Raw genomic sequence first — 12,825 nt, forward strand, 5'->3', positions numbered from 1 at the left:
CCTCCTTCTCTTCCTTTCTTTCTTTAGCCACTCTGGCCCTCTCTCTCGTGTGCCTGGCCCGTCTTGATGTCCTCTGTGGGAGTGGGGTGTAGGCTGCGAAAGCTGCCGGTCCTGCTGCCTCCATCATCAGGGCAGCCTGATCCTCTTTACACTCCTGTGGACATACAGTGAACACACTACAGGTGCAGTCTCGAGAATGTCTCTATGAATGTATTTGTCTTTTCTGAGTATAAAACCATTCAATTGTCTCCAGTGATCTTTACATATTGTCTATGTTTAGCCATCCTGAATGGGGTGAGTGGGTAGTTATCAAATACAGTAGCATAGGGCTTTGAAACTTCCTGATGGAGATGACAGACACAATGACAGGGAAACGTCAAGAAATATGATTGCGTTAGATAACAGGCTTCCCTCGCAAAGAGATTGCGGTACCTCACAATGTTCTCAAGAATAGGCTGTTGCGTTCCCAATTTCCCAAAAGGGGCTCTCTAGTTTTGCCTTTAAAAAAGGCCTACATCTACCTTTTATTCAACATATCCGACACAATTTATATTGCAAATCATGTAGGCCTGTACAGTAAGTAATTGTAGGCCCTTTGCAAAGTCAACTTACGACTTACTTAAGGAAAGGTCCTGTCGATTAAGACCTATTAGTGCCAACTATGTTTGGTTATATTTTAGATAGGGCCTACCTGAAAACATCAAATTAACCATTTTGATATTGTTCTGTCAATCATCTTTCTTCGATAGTCCATCCTCTATAGGTTATTTATAAAGCTGTCTCGTTTTAATGTTGATCTTTAAAATGGTTGATTTTGCAGCCACATTTCTCTCTGTAACAACGATTGAGCTCGTCCCGTTTCACTTTTTAGGCTGTTACGCTGCTCTTTCACTGACAAACAGCTGTTTTTGGAATTAAGCGCTCACCGAAATTACCGCGATTTGACTTGATGTTGGGATCAAACTGTCTGCCGAGTCGGATGAATTACTTCCCAGAGATCTAACAACAAAGAGTAGCCAATTAAGGGTATTTCTTTGCAGTAGGTCTAGGTCCTGATTGTGGGGGAAATGTTGCTTTGAATTGTAGGCTACTTTGACTGGACGATAACATACGAATACAAACAAGTGTACAGTAACATGTTGTCACCACGGATGATAGAGCTTGATTTGATTAAATTTGATTAATTTTCAGCCCTGCTTCTTACAGCTTTGCGTTTACTTGAAGGCAGTTCACGGACTTGAGGTAGGCTGAAAATATACAGGAGCTTGTCGGCCGAGTGCTTATTCGATTAAGGTAGGGGGGATCTGCGCGAAGCCCACACATCGTGTCGCTCACCGGCCCCGCAGCCCACAGATCGACCGGCCCACCAGCAGCCATGGCACAGCCCTTTACACAACATTTAGGCAGCACCCCCTCTCGAAAGATACATCCTACGTCCTTGGACATTTGGCCCAAGTATTGGGGCAATTTAATGTAAAGTATTCCCGTTTATTTAAACTAAAATAGAGCAAGGCAAACTTACCTGCGGCGGGTCCCACCAGTTTTTCTCCATTGTGTTGAAATGTAATTGAATCTATTTCCACTAATGAGCGTACCACATTACAAATGACAATCAGCAAAGGCTATTTGACAACAACTGGAGGTTCAAGTGACCAAAGTGACTTTTACATAAATTTACGTCATTGCTAGCAGCGTCATCAAGACAACAGCATTATGACGCAGGAGATATTTATTTGATTACAGATATGCTCATGTTGTTTCTTGGAAAATATACGTCGTTGGGATTAATCATCATCATATTAGTAATTAATAGACAAAACACAGACATAGATATAGGTATATAGATCAGTGGTAGGGGCTCGGGGTCGTTTCTGGACATGGCCCTCCATTGTAATTTACATTTACATTCATGGCATTTAGCAGACGCCTTTATCCAAAGCGACTTACAACAATACATTTGTTTAAGTAATTGAATCATCTATCCAACAGTCATCATAAGACAAAGTAATCAATGCTCACACCAGGGGCCATAGGCAGTCGGCTATTTCATTTTATTTGTATTAGCAGGAGAGAACTTGTACAAGGGGGGTAGCGGGGATGAAGAGGTCTCTGGGTGGGGTTGGGGTTAGGGTTAGTATAGGGGGGGGGGATACATGGAAAACATACTCGTGGTTCAGGTATTAACTGCCAACTGAACTTAGTTGGAACAATACAAATTACAATGTAAAACAATAACAATATAATATCAACATTTCAGTATTATATCAAAATAATGATTTAGAAATATGGTACAACCTGTGAGCTGCCTGGTTGCCTTGGCAACGGTAAACTACAGCGCTGTTCATCAGCGGTTCGGGCTCTGGCTCTAACCGTCTACCTTCTCTTAACCGTTAGGAGAAAACGAAGAAAAACAAAGAAAATGTAAACTACAAAACACTCTAACATTAAATCCTACACATACATCTGTATCAGTGGAGTCAGGCAAACGTTACACCAGACTCCCTTCGACATGTTTTGTCAGGTGTCATTTGACAACAACCACTCATCGTAAACGGCAAGCTAGTGCTAACTCGTCCTCGTTTAGGATACCAAGCTAGCGCAATTACCGCTAACAAACTACAAACTTCATATGCTACTATGCATAACGGTACACTAAATAGAAAGCCTACATTAATGACAAACTGTATTAATGCTTATGCTTAAGAATAAATGGAAAACACACTAGTGAGTCGTCTGGTCCTCAGTCTTTACTGGTTCAGGTATTAACTGCCAACTGAAGAACGCAGCGCAAGCCACAGCTTATATACCCGCAGGTGATCTAGTGCCTTTTATACTCCAAATAGAAATGCGTGAAATTGAATGGGGGGAGTCTGTAAACATGCAAGATAAAGTGCATACATATAAAATAACACATTTGGGCGATTCTTCAACTACAGGCACTTTTGTCCTTGTGAACTTGAGGGGAAAAAAAATGTTCAAATCTAAATTGTCACAGTCTAACAGGTTAATATAACTAGTCTAGTTTCATGATCCATAAGAGAACGCACTAACATTACAAGACAAATTGGTGTTTTTTTACATATTGTCCGACCCGCATTGAACAAATGTAATTTCCATCACATGTAAACATTTGATTATTATTTAAAAAAAGTATGATATACATAATTTCTCAACAGTGTAAGACCACTTTCACACATAGCTTTACCAGTTTATACCTATATTGCAATTACCATACATTTGTGGATTAGGTAAATTAATTGAGATGAGGACCAAACACAAAGCTTACATCAACCACAACCTGAAATATAATATTGGATTGGTTAGATACATTTCAGGAAATAACTACTTGTGTTATTACATTAAGTGGAACATTATCCCATAAACTATGCAGAAGTTTTTAATGAGTGATTAGAATTTTGTAACTATTTTTTAAAAAAAGGTATGAGGTGGTGGAAATGACTGGGTCATTTCTGGGTCATTTCTGGGTCAACCCCTCTTTCTTTTTTCCTCAGGTATCTCTCCCTGTCTCTTTTCAGTCGCTCTTCATATTTGACAGGGTCCTCTTTTATTCTATCCCTATAGGCCTGAGACCTTTCTGCAGTAGAGGTCCGTGGCATCTTAAAAATAGATGAAAATGCATTTCAACAAATATGCATTTGAATAAAACATTAACATTGTACATTTTAATAAATAAATTACACATATGTAGCCTCACAATCTATGAATTGCACCTTGTAAGCATAAATGTAATTTCCACCTCACCTTTGTCATTTCCACCCAAGAAGGTAATGTGTTGGAAATGACGGAGGTGGAAATGACAATCTTACAGTATTTTGTAAAAAAATCCAAGCTAGCATCACAGATTAGCTATGAATTGGTACCTAGCATTTCATGCATGCAAAATACATCTATGTACGTTAAAAAATCGATTTATTTACAAACTCAATTGATGTTACGTCATGTTTGGAAATGACATACAATAAAAATATTTTCATTTCAAGCAATATTTACCTTGAGTTTTCTTCAAAAGTTGGTGAAGAAATCCAAAATATCCTCCATATCAGACATGTGCTGTGATGTAACTGTTCATCTCCATAGAAACTACCCAAACCATCTTTCACACAAACCTTTTAAAGGGACATTACAGTGTTGTGGTGGAAATGATGGCAATACTGTGGGACAACTACATTTTGTATATAAAATCACATAAATAGTTGTTTGACCTTAAATACCCCAATTATGTTTTGATTATTTTACTGATAAAAAAATAGATAAAACAAAACAGCAATATTTGCATCTATAACGATGTTGAAAAAGGTGAAAAAATCATTATAGACTACCGGTAAAAAGTTCCTAAAGTACTTTCATTGTAAAGATAACTATGAAAGTGTGAATATTCCCAATTCTTTTTTTCTTTTTTTTTATAAAATATGATCAAAGGACATGAAAGTGCCCGTAGTCTAAGAATCGCCCATTTACGTAAGTGGCCAATTACATATAAATATCCTATGTGCCACATAAACAGTGGAAAAAGCAGTGAAGCCCTTAGCAGACATAGGGGAAAATGTACAGTATATACAAACATGTACAGGAGCAGGACGTATTGTGTCTCTGTTAACACAGTTGTGTCATGTGTAATTGTGTTAAATGATCCATAATAAGTGCTGTCCAGTTTCCTCTATATTATATATAACATGGTGAATAACTCCCCGATATTTCTTTAAGGCCAATATCAGATATGTCTGTCAAGCTCTAATTACAATGAGCTGTCCTCCCATTTCTACCTCCACCAGCCTCCTGTTGCACAGTAATGAGTGATAAAGACACCTGATGACAAGGATGAGAAATGTAAAGATCACGGTTTCATCCAAAGCCCATCTACCTTTCATTCAAATTATGCTAAGATTATTATCATTGGTGATTTTAACCTACATGTGGACAATGAGACTGACTCGACAGCCATGGATTTGATGAATCTCTTGAATTCTACGGACTTTATTCAGCGAGTTACTGGGCTCACCCATAACCACTGCCACACCCTGGACCTACTGATTACAAAGGGTCTTACTCCTGTTGCATCCTCTATTATTTATCTAGCCATGTCGCTGAGCAGATGAGATTCATGATGATGAATATGAATAGTACACCATCAACAGCTTCCTCCTGTGATAATGATTTATTAACGAGCTTCAACACCAAACTAAGGGCAACTATCGACTCTGTAGCACCAGTCAAACAGTTTGATTGATTTCCTGGTGAAATGCATTGCGGACATATGGATGTCGCAGAACTAGTCATTCGAGCAAAAACCAGGTAGGACACTCCATTTTAAAAAGCGTGTTTTCCGAACCAAAACAGCGTTTGTAAATGACATATTTATTTCAAGGGATCTCGTTCCCTGATCGCTACCGATTAAAGATAGTCATTACAACCTTTAGGAAGCTTTTAAAAAGGTTGAATATTACATGGACCTTTACAGAACACAGCTGTAAAGGTGCAACCTTTCCTCTCCCAGGCTGACACTGAATGACAAATGCATGCTTGTATTACTAGCAGCCTTGATTACTGTAACACTCTCCTGTCTGGTCGACCAAAGAAAGCTATTTGCAAATGATACAGAATGCAGCAGCACGAGTCAGATGGAGAGCACATATCATACAAGTCTCTGCACTGATAACCTGTTCGTTTTATAATTTATTTTAAGATAATTGTATTAGTTTAGAAATCACTCTATGGTCACGCACACCACTGCATGTCAGACATGCTTTTAAGGTATATACCCTGTAGAACCCTCAGGTCCTCAGGTACTGGCCTTTTAACTATTCTGAAGATTCCAACAACACCTATCTACTTCCTGTTTCAAATGAATAATACTGGGCAGAAGTCTGCACAGGGATGCTACAGACACATTAGCACACTGCAAAATACTGTCACCTATCTAACCATCTGTTCCAAAGCAATAGTAATAGATACTGTAGGAGTCTGCAATGCACAGGGGTTACACACTCATCAGTACCCTCTAAAATACTGTCACTATCATATTTCCTGTTCCACATGAATAGTACTATATAGGAGTCTGCAGAGGGGTTACCTTGTTGGGAAACAGTGTCTATCTCCTCCTGCAGCTTGGTCATAATGTGAGGGCTGGTTGCCAGATTGTAGGCCAGGAAGGACAGAGAGCTACTGGTGGTCTCATAGAGTGTTTCCACAGTGTAATGAAATCGATAGCTTCATTTATTAAGCACAAAATGATTGAGACTGAAAGCTATATGGAGGCAGTTGTACCGACTGTGAGGAACAGTGAGCTGAAGATGTCAAACTTGAGCATTTTCTTGATGTTGGTCACAAAGGGGTCAGAGGGGTTGTGGAGGGAGTCGATGTCGACACTGAATGAAGTGCTGACGACCACATCCATACTGTATGGTCCAAAGAACCTGGAACACAACCACAAAATCTTTGACCACCAGAACCACAACCACAAAATTAAAGGGGGAGTTCACTGAAATTACAAATTCACCTTATCTTCTCGGAGAGAAATACTCACTCTTTTAGTTCAATGGGCTCTTCGTTATCGGCCGTCTTCTTCAGATTGCTGACCAAATTAACAGAGTGCTGCTTCATGATCCCGAACATCTGAGTTGGGAAGGATACATGGAAAAATATGATGATTGATACATGGATTAATATGTGCAAAACATGGGTTAATATCATGTTTGAAACAGGAATTATTTTAATGTTTATATAGCCTGAGAATATACATTCATACAGGATACATTATGTATATAGTCAAGGAATAAGTGACTCCAAAGATGAACTATTATTCTAAACTCTGTCATCTGACCACTGAACTTATCTAAGATAAGATTAAATATACTTTGTTGTCCCGGATGGAAATTTGTCTTAGACAATTAAAGTTGCTGCTTCACACAACAACAAACAACAATGAATACACACTATACACATAGTACAAATCACATAAACACACACACACACGTCAGAGTTGTTAGTCATTCATTTATTTGTGTTGTTGGAATGAATAAAAGAAGGAGAGGAGAGATGGGACTGTACCTCTTTGATCCGCCCACTGGTGAAGGAGGGAGACAGGACACTGCGGATCCGTCTCCATGCATCATCCTCAGCGATAAACACGGCATCATACAGAGGCCCGTTGAGATAGAAATTCTAGAAAAATAACAATGATTATATACTGCAAAATTAACCGAATATTAATAATGCTATAATAACAATGATATTATCTATTTAATGAGCCCTTATGTTTTTTTCCCCATACAACAACTTCAATTTAGCGTATTACCCTCCTGTTAGTGAAAAGGGAGGAGCATTCCTTGATGAGGATGGTTTTGATCATGGCTGTGTCCATGATACACAGGACGGGCTGACGGCCATCATAGATCCTACAGACCAGCAAAAACAAAGATAGTTAGATATACACTCACCCAACACTTTATTAGGAACACTATACTTATACTAGGTAGAGCCTCCCTTTGCTCTCAAAACAGCCTCAATTCTTCGTGACATTGATTCCTTTGAGATTCTGGTCAATGATGACATGATTGCATCACGCAATTCCTGCACATTTTTCAGGTGCACTTTCAAGATGTGAATCTCCCGTTGTGCCACATCCCAAAGATGTTCTATTGGATTCAGATCCGGTGACAAGGAAGGCCACTGAAGAACACTGAACTCATTGTCATGTTCATGAAACCAGTTTAAGACGACTTTTGCTTTGTGACATGGTGCATTATCATGCTGGAAGTAGCCATTAGAAGGTGGGTAAATTGTGGCCATGAAGGGATGCACATGGTCAGCAACAATACTTAAATAGGCTGTGGCATTCAAGCAAATATACCGTAGATAGAGACAGACAGACCCATCACAGATCCTGCACTCTTTGAAAAAGTGCTACCTAGAACCAAAAAGGGTTCTTCTTCCACTCTCCCTTTGAAGAAACCTTTTGGGTTCCATGTAAAACCCTTTCCACAGAAGGTTATACAGTACCGTGCGTAAGTAATGGGACAGTGAAGCATTTTTTTTTCTGTTTGGATTTGAAATAAAAACGTAGAGATTTTTATTTTTTATATAATGTACATATTGGTTTATCATTCAGAAATTCCAACACTTTTATGCATAATCCCCCTATTTCAGGCTACACAAAAGTGATAGGACAATTGGCTTGACAAGTGTGTTCGTCAGGTGTGTTCCGTCACATAATTTGTGCAGTCTGCTATTGGTGTCTTGTCAACATGAGGACCAAAGAGATGTTATTGAAAGTCAGGGAAGCCATTATGATGCTGAAATATCAGAAAAAAAATAAACATAGCCAAAACCTTAAACCTACCAAAATCAACAGTTTGGAACTTCATTTAACTTCATTAAAAGGAAAGAAAGCACTGGTGAGCTCAGAAATCGCAAATTACCTAGTAGGCCAAGGAAGACTTCCAGTGGATAACCAAAGAGTGCTCACCATAATTGAGAATCATTTATTTACATCTTGTCAGTCCAAGTACAAGTAAATGGCTCCAAACTCATTGGACAGCATTTCATCATACAGCAGGACAATGACCCAAAACATACTGCCATAGGAACTAGGGAATTTTTCAGGGCCAAAAAGTGGAAAGTTGTTGACTGGCCAAGTCAGTCTCCAGATTTAAATCCTATAGAACATGCATTTCATTTGCTCAAGAGGAGACTTAGGGCAAAACATCCTAAAAAAACAACAACAGTCGCTGCAACATAGCATTACCAGAGAAGATACCCAGCGTCTGGTTGGGTCAATGGGTCACAGACTTTTGCACTTTTGCATACAAAGTATTGGGGACCAAATACTAAACATGAGTGCTTAATTTAGACATTTGATAATGCAAAAGAAGGAAAAATGCTTGGGCACCAAAATGGCTAGAGCCAGCCCTGATTAACAGAACCTTTATCGAGCGCACAACATCACATTAATGCCCATAGGAAGAATGAGAATAGAGTATCAACAAAATAACCAATTTAACACAATTTAAAACAACATACGTCTGTAAGTTTTAACCATACGTTAACGTGCGTCAAGGACAACGCGGGAGAATGATGCCCGTGATGGGCCTAACCCAAAACTCAAAGAATATCTCGCTGTCCCTCTCCTTAAATATCATTCCCAACAAAGGACAAGGTGTTAGATACATTACAATAGCAAAGGAATTGACAAATGGTGAAAGCTGAAAAATCTGAAACATAGTCAAAACCTTAGACTTGCCAAAATCAAGCACTGATGAGCTCAGCAATCGCAAATGGCTGAGGCTTCACTGCAAGATGCAAACCACTAGTTATTCTTAAAAAGGATAGTCGGGTTACAGTTTGCTAAGAAGTACCTAAAAAGGCTGCAGAGGTGTGGAAAAAAGTCTTGTGGACAGATAAGATGAATATTATCAGAGTGATTGCAAGAGGAAAGTTTGGAGAAAAAAGGATCTGCCCAAGGTTTACAGCATACCATCTCATCTGTGAAACATGGTGGAGGGGATGCTATGGTTTGGGTATGTATAGCTGCCACTAGAACTTGCTAACTTATCATAATTGATGATGTTACTGCTGACAGTAGCAGCAGAATGTATTCTGAAGTGTACAGAAATATCTTGTCTGGTCGAGTAAAAACAATGCTTCCAAATTCATTGGATGGCGCTTCATCATACAGTAAGACAATGACCCAAAACATACTGCCATTGGAGCTAGGGAGATTTTCAGGGCGAAAAAGTGGAAAGTCCTTGACTGGCCATGTCAATGTTTGGATTTAAATCCTATTGAACATGCATTTCATTTTCTGATGGTAAGATTTTGGGCAAAAAGACCTGGCAAAAAGATGGCTGGCCTGGCAGAATATCACCAGAGAAGATACCCAGCACCTGGTGGGGTCAATGGGTCCCAGACGGTTATTGCATACAAAGTATTGTCGACCAAATACTAAACATGAGTGCATCATTTCGACCATGTATACCAATACTAGACAAAAGAAAAGAAAAGAATCTATCAAAAGCAAACTATGTTCTGACAGGGTTTGACTCATCTAATACGACATCAGATCTGGATAGGTTCCTTGATTTCCTCTGAAAGGTGACATAGGCATGAAAACATGTACACAACATCAAGAAGAAACCATTGATTAAAGCCAAATCAATTGACAGAGGCATGGCAGAAAATGTGTGTTGTCTCTTTAAAAGAAATGTTAAAAATCTCTTTGTTTTCCTTGAATGAAACAAAGCACAGGTGTTTAAAAGGCCAGCCCCACCCCTGATTACAATGATCCACACATGGAGACAGCCAAAGCAACATAGATCAATAAGACATCGCACATGTCACACCAGAATGTGTGTTGGCAAGTGTGTGCCCTTATAGCCAGGATCCACTCTCTGGTCACATCTCCCTGATGTTGGTTATGAAGAACTTTATCAAACGTTTGGATTTGAAATTAAACAATTACTACAAGGTTAAAGTAGAGATTCTCAGCTTTTATTTGATGGTATTTGTATACACATTGGTTTCCCCATTTAGAAATTACCCCACTTTTTATGCATAATCCCCCTATTTCAGTGTACCCAAAAGTAATGGGACAGACTTATCAAATGTCCAAATGAAGCAGTCATGTTTATTATTTAGTGGACAATCCACTAGTATTTAGTGGACAATAACTGCCTGAAGTCTGCAACCCACTAACCTCACCAGACGCTGGGCATCTTCTTTGGTGATGCTCTGCTAGGCCTGTACTGCAGCCATCTTTAGTTGTTGTTTGTTTTGAGGTCTTTTTGCCTAAATTCTTATCATTAGGGAAATGTAATGCATGTTCAATTGAATTTTAATCTGAAGATTGACTTGGCCAATCAAGATCTTTCCACTAGTTGCTATGGTAGTGTTTTGGGTCATTGTTTTATTGTATGGTGTGGCTCCATCCAATGCATTTGGAGGCATTTGCTTGCACTCAAGCAGACAAGATGTTTGTGTGCACTTCAGAATACATTCTGCTGCTGCCGTCAGCAGGTACAATCATCAATTAAGACAAGTTAGCAAGTTCTAATGGCAACTATACATGCCCACACCTAACACCCCCTGCACCATGTTTCACAGATGAGGTGGTATGCTGTGGATCTTGGGCAGATCCTTTTTTCTCCAAACTTTTGTCACGTCCATGATAATATTCATCTCATCTGTCCACAATATCTTTTACGAGACCTTTGCAGGCTTTTTAGGTACTCTTTTTTAGCAAACTGTGACCATCCTTTTTGATGATAACTAGTGGTTTTTGATGATAAATGTGTCTTCCTCTTAGTTATAAACAAACCAGAATTAAATGCATAGGTCTATGTATGTATGGATGGATGGATGTTGTCATTGGAACAGCTGGAAGACTTTCTCTGCATCCCCGAAAAAACACATGTACGCAAGCACGCACAAACACACACACGCACGCACGCACGCACGCACGCACGCACGCACACACACACACACACACACACACACACGCACGCACACACACACACAGGCATGTTTAAGATATGCGTAGCCCATGTTTATTAGTTGACTTAGTTGTGGGGTTAGTTTAGATACAGCGCACGATGCAACAAACAGGTATAATATCAGCACACCTCAGCATTGCTACACCCACGTGCTACCACAGGGAACTGGTACCCGCATAGTTAGATATGGTGGTCCCACACCAGAGAGAACTGGTATGTTCCAGATCATTATACGAGGTAACTAGCTAGTAAATTATTAATTACTAGAAAGTGCTCAGTAGTCCTAGGGCTACAAACACAAGCTGACCAACCCTCCTGCAAACAGGGTGCTAATATTTCTCAATATTACCTTGTCAAAGCTAGCCAAGGTTCTCAGCTGTCCGGAAACAACAAGTAACTTAGTTAGCCGTCCGTCCCAAGTGCTAGCTGTAGCCTACACATGTGACCTTGCAAGTTCTAATAATAACCTGAGGAATTATCGTCGAGCTAGGGTTCAACAATAACAAAAAATTGAGAGCTCACAGGTTAGCCTGCTAGCTCAGAGAGTTAACAGGTGCTCAGAAAGTGAAAATCATCGTTGAGCTGAACCGTAGGATTCTATCAGAGACAATCTAACGCCCCGTGAGAATCATAGGCTGAGGTGTAGCCAGCTACAACAACACAACTACAGTACACTTTTCAACCTAACGCCCCATGAGAATCATAGGCTGAGGTGTACCCAGCTACAACAACACAACTACAGTACACTTCAGACAGTCAGAGAGTGAAGAGTGGAAAGGATGAAATGGTGCGCTTGTAGCATCCCTTTATTGGGACAGGTGATAGGCGTTGCTATCACTTGCAAGTGTGTACGAGGTGTGATTCTGTGAATCAAGATGTAAGTACAGTGCTCTCGGAAAGTATTCAGACCCCTTCACTTTTTCCACATTTTGTGATGTTACAGCCTTTTTCCTCATCAATCTACACACAATACCCCATAATGACAAAGCAAAAACAGGTTTTTAGAAATTGTTGCTAATTTATTCAAAATAAAAAACTGAAATATCACCTTTACATACGTATTCAGACCCTTTACGTTTTTTGTTGAAGCACCTTTGTCATTATTGCGTATTGTGTGTAGATTAATGAGGAAAAAATTTAATTTCATCTATTTTTGAATAAGGCTGTAACATAACATAATACGGAAAAAGTGAAGGGGTCTGAATACTTTCAGAATGCACTGTATGTGCCTGTTATAGTCCCATTGTGTGATTGGTGTGTGTACTGATTTCTGGCACAGGCCTTAACTGATCCAACAAGTTCACCAATCATCAATGGT

Source organism: Argentina silus, assembly GCF_951799395.1.
Source record: "Argentina silus genome assembly, chromosome: 3".
Classification (NCBI taxonomy): Eukaryota; Metazoa; Chordata; class Actinopteri; order Argentiniformes; family Argentinidae; genus Argentina; species Argentina silus.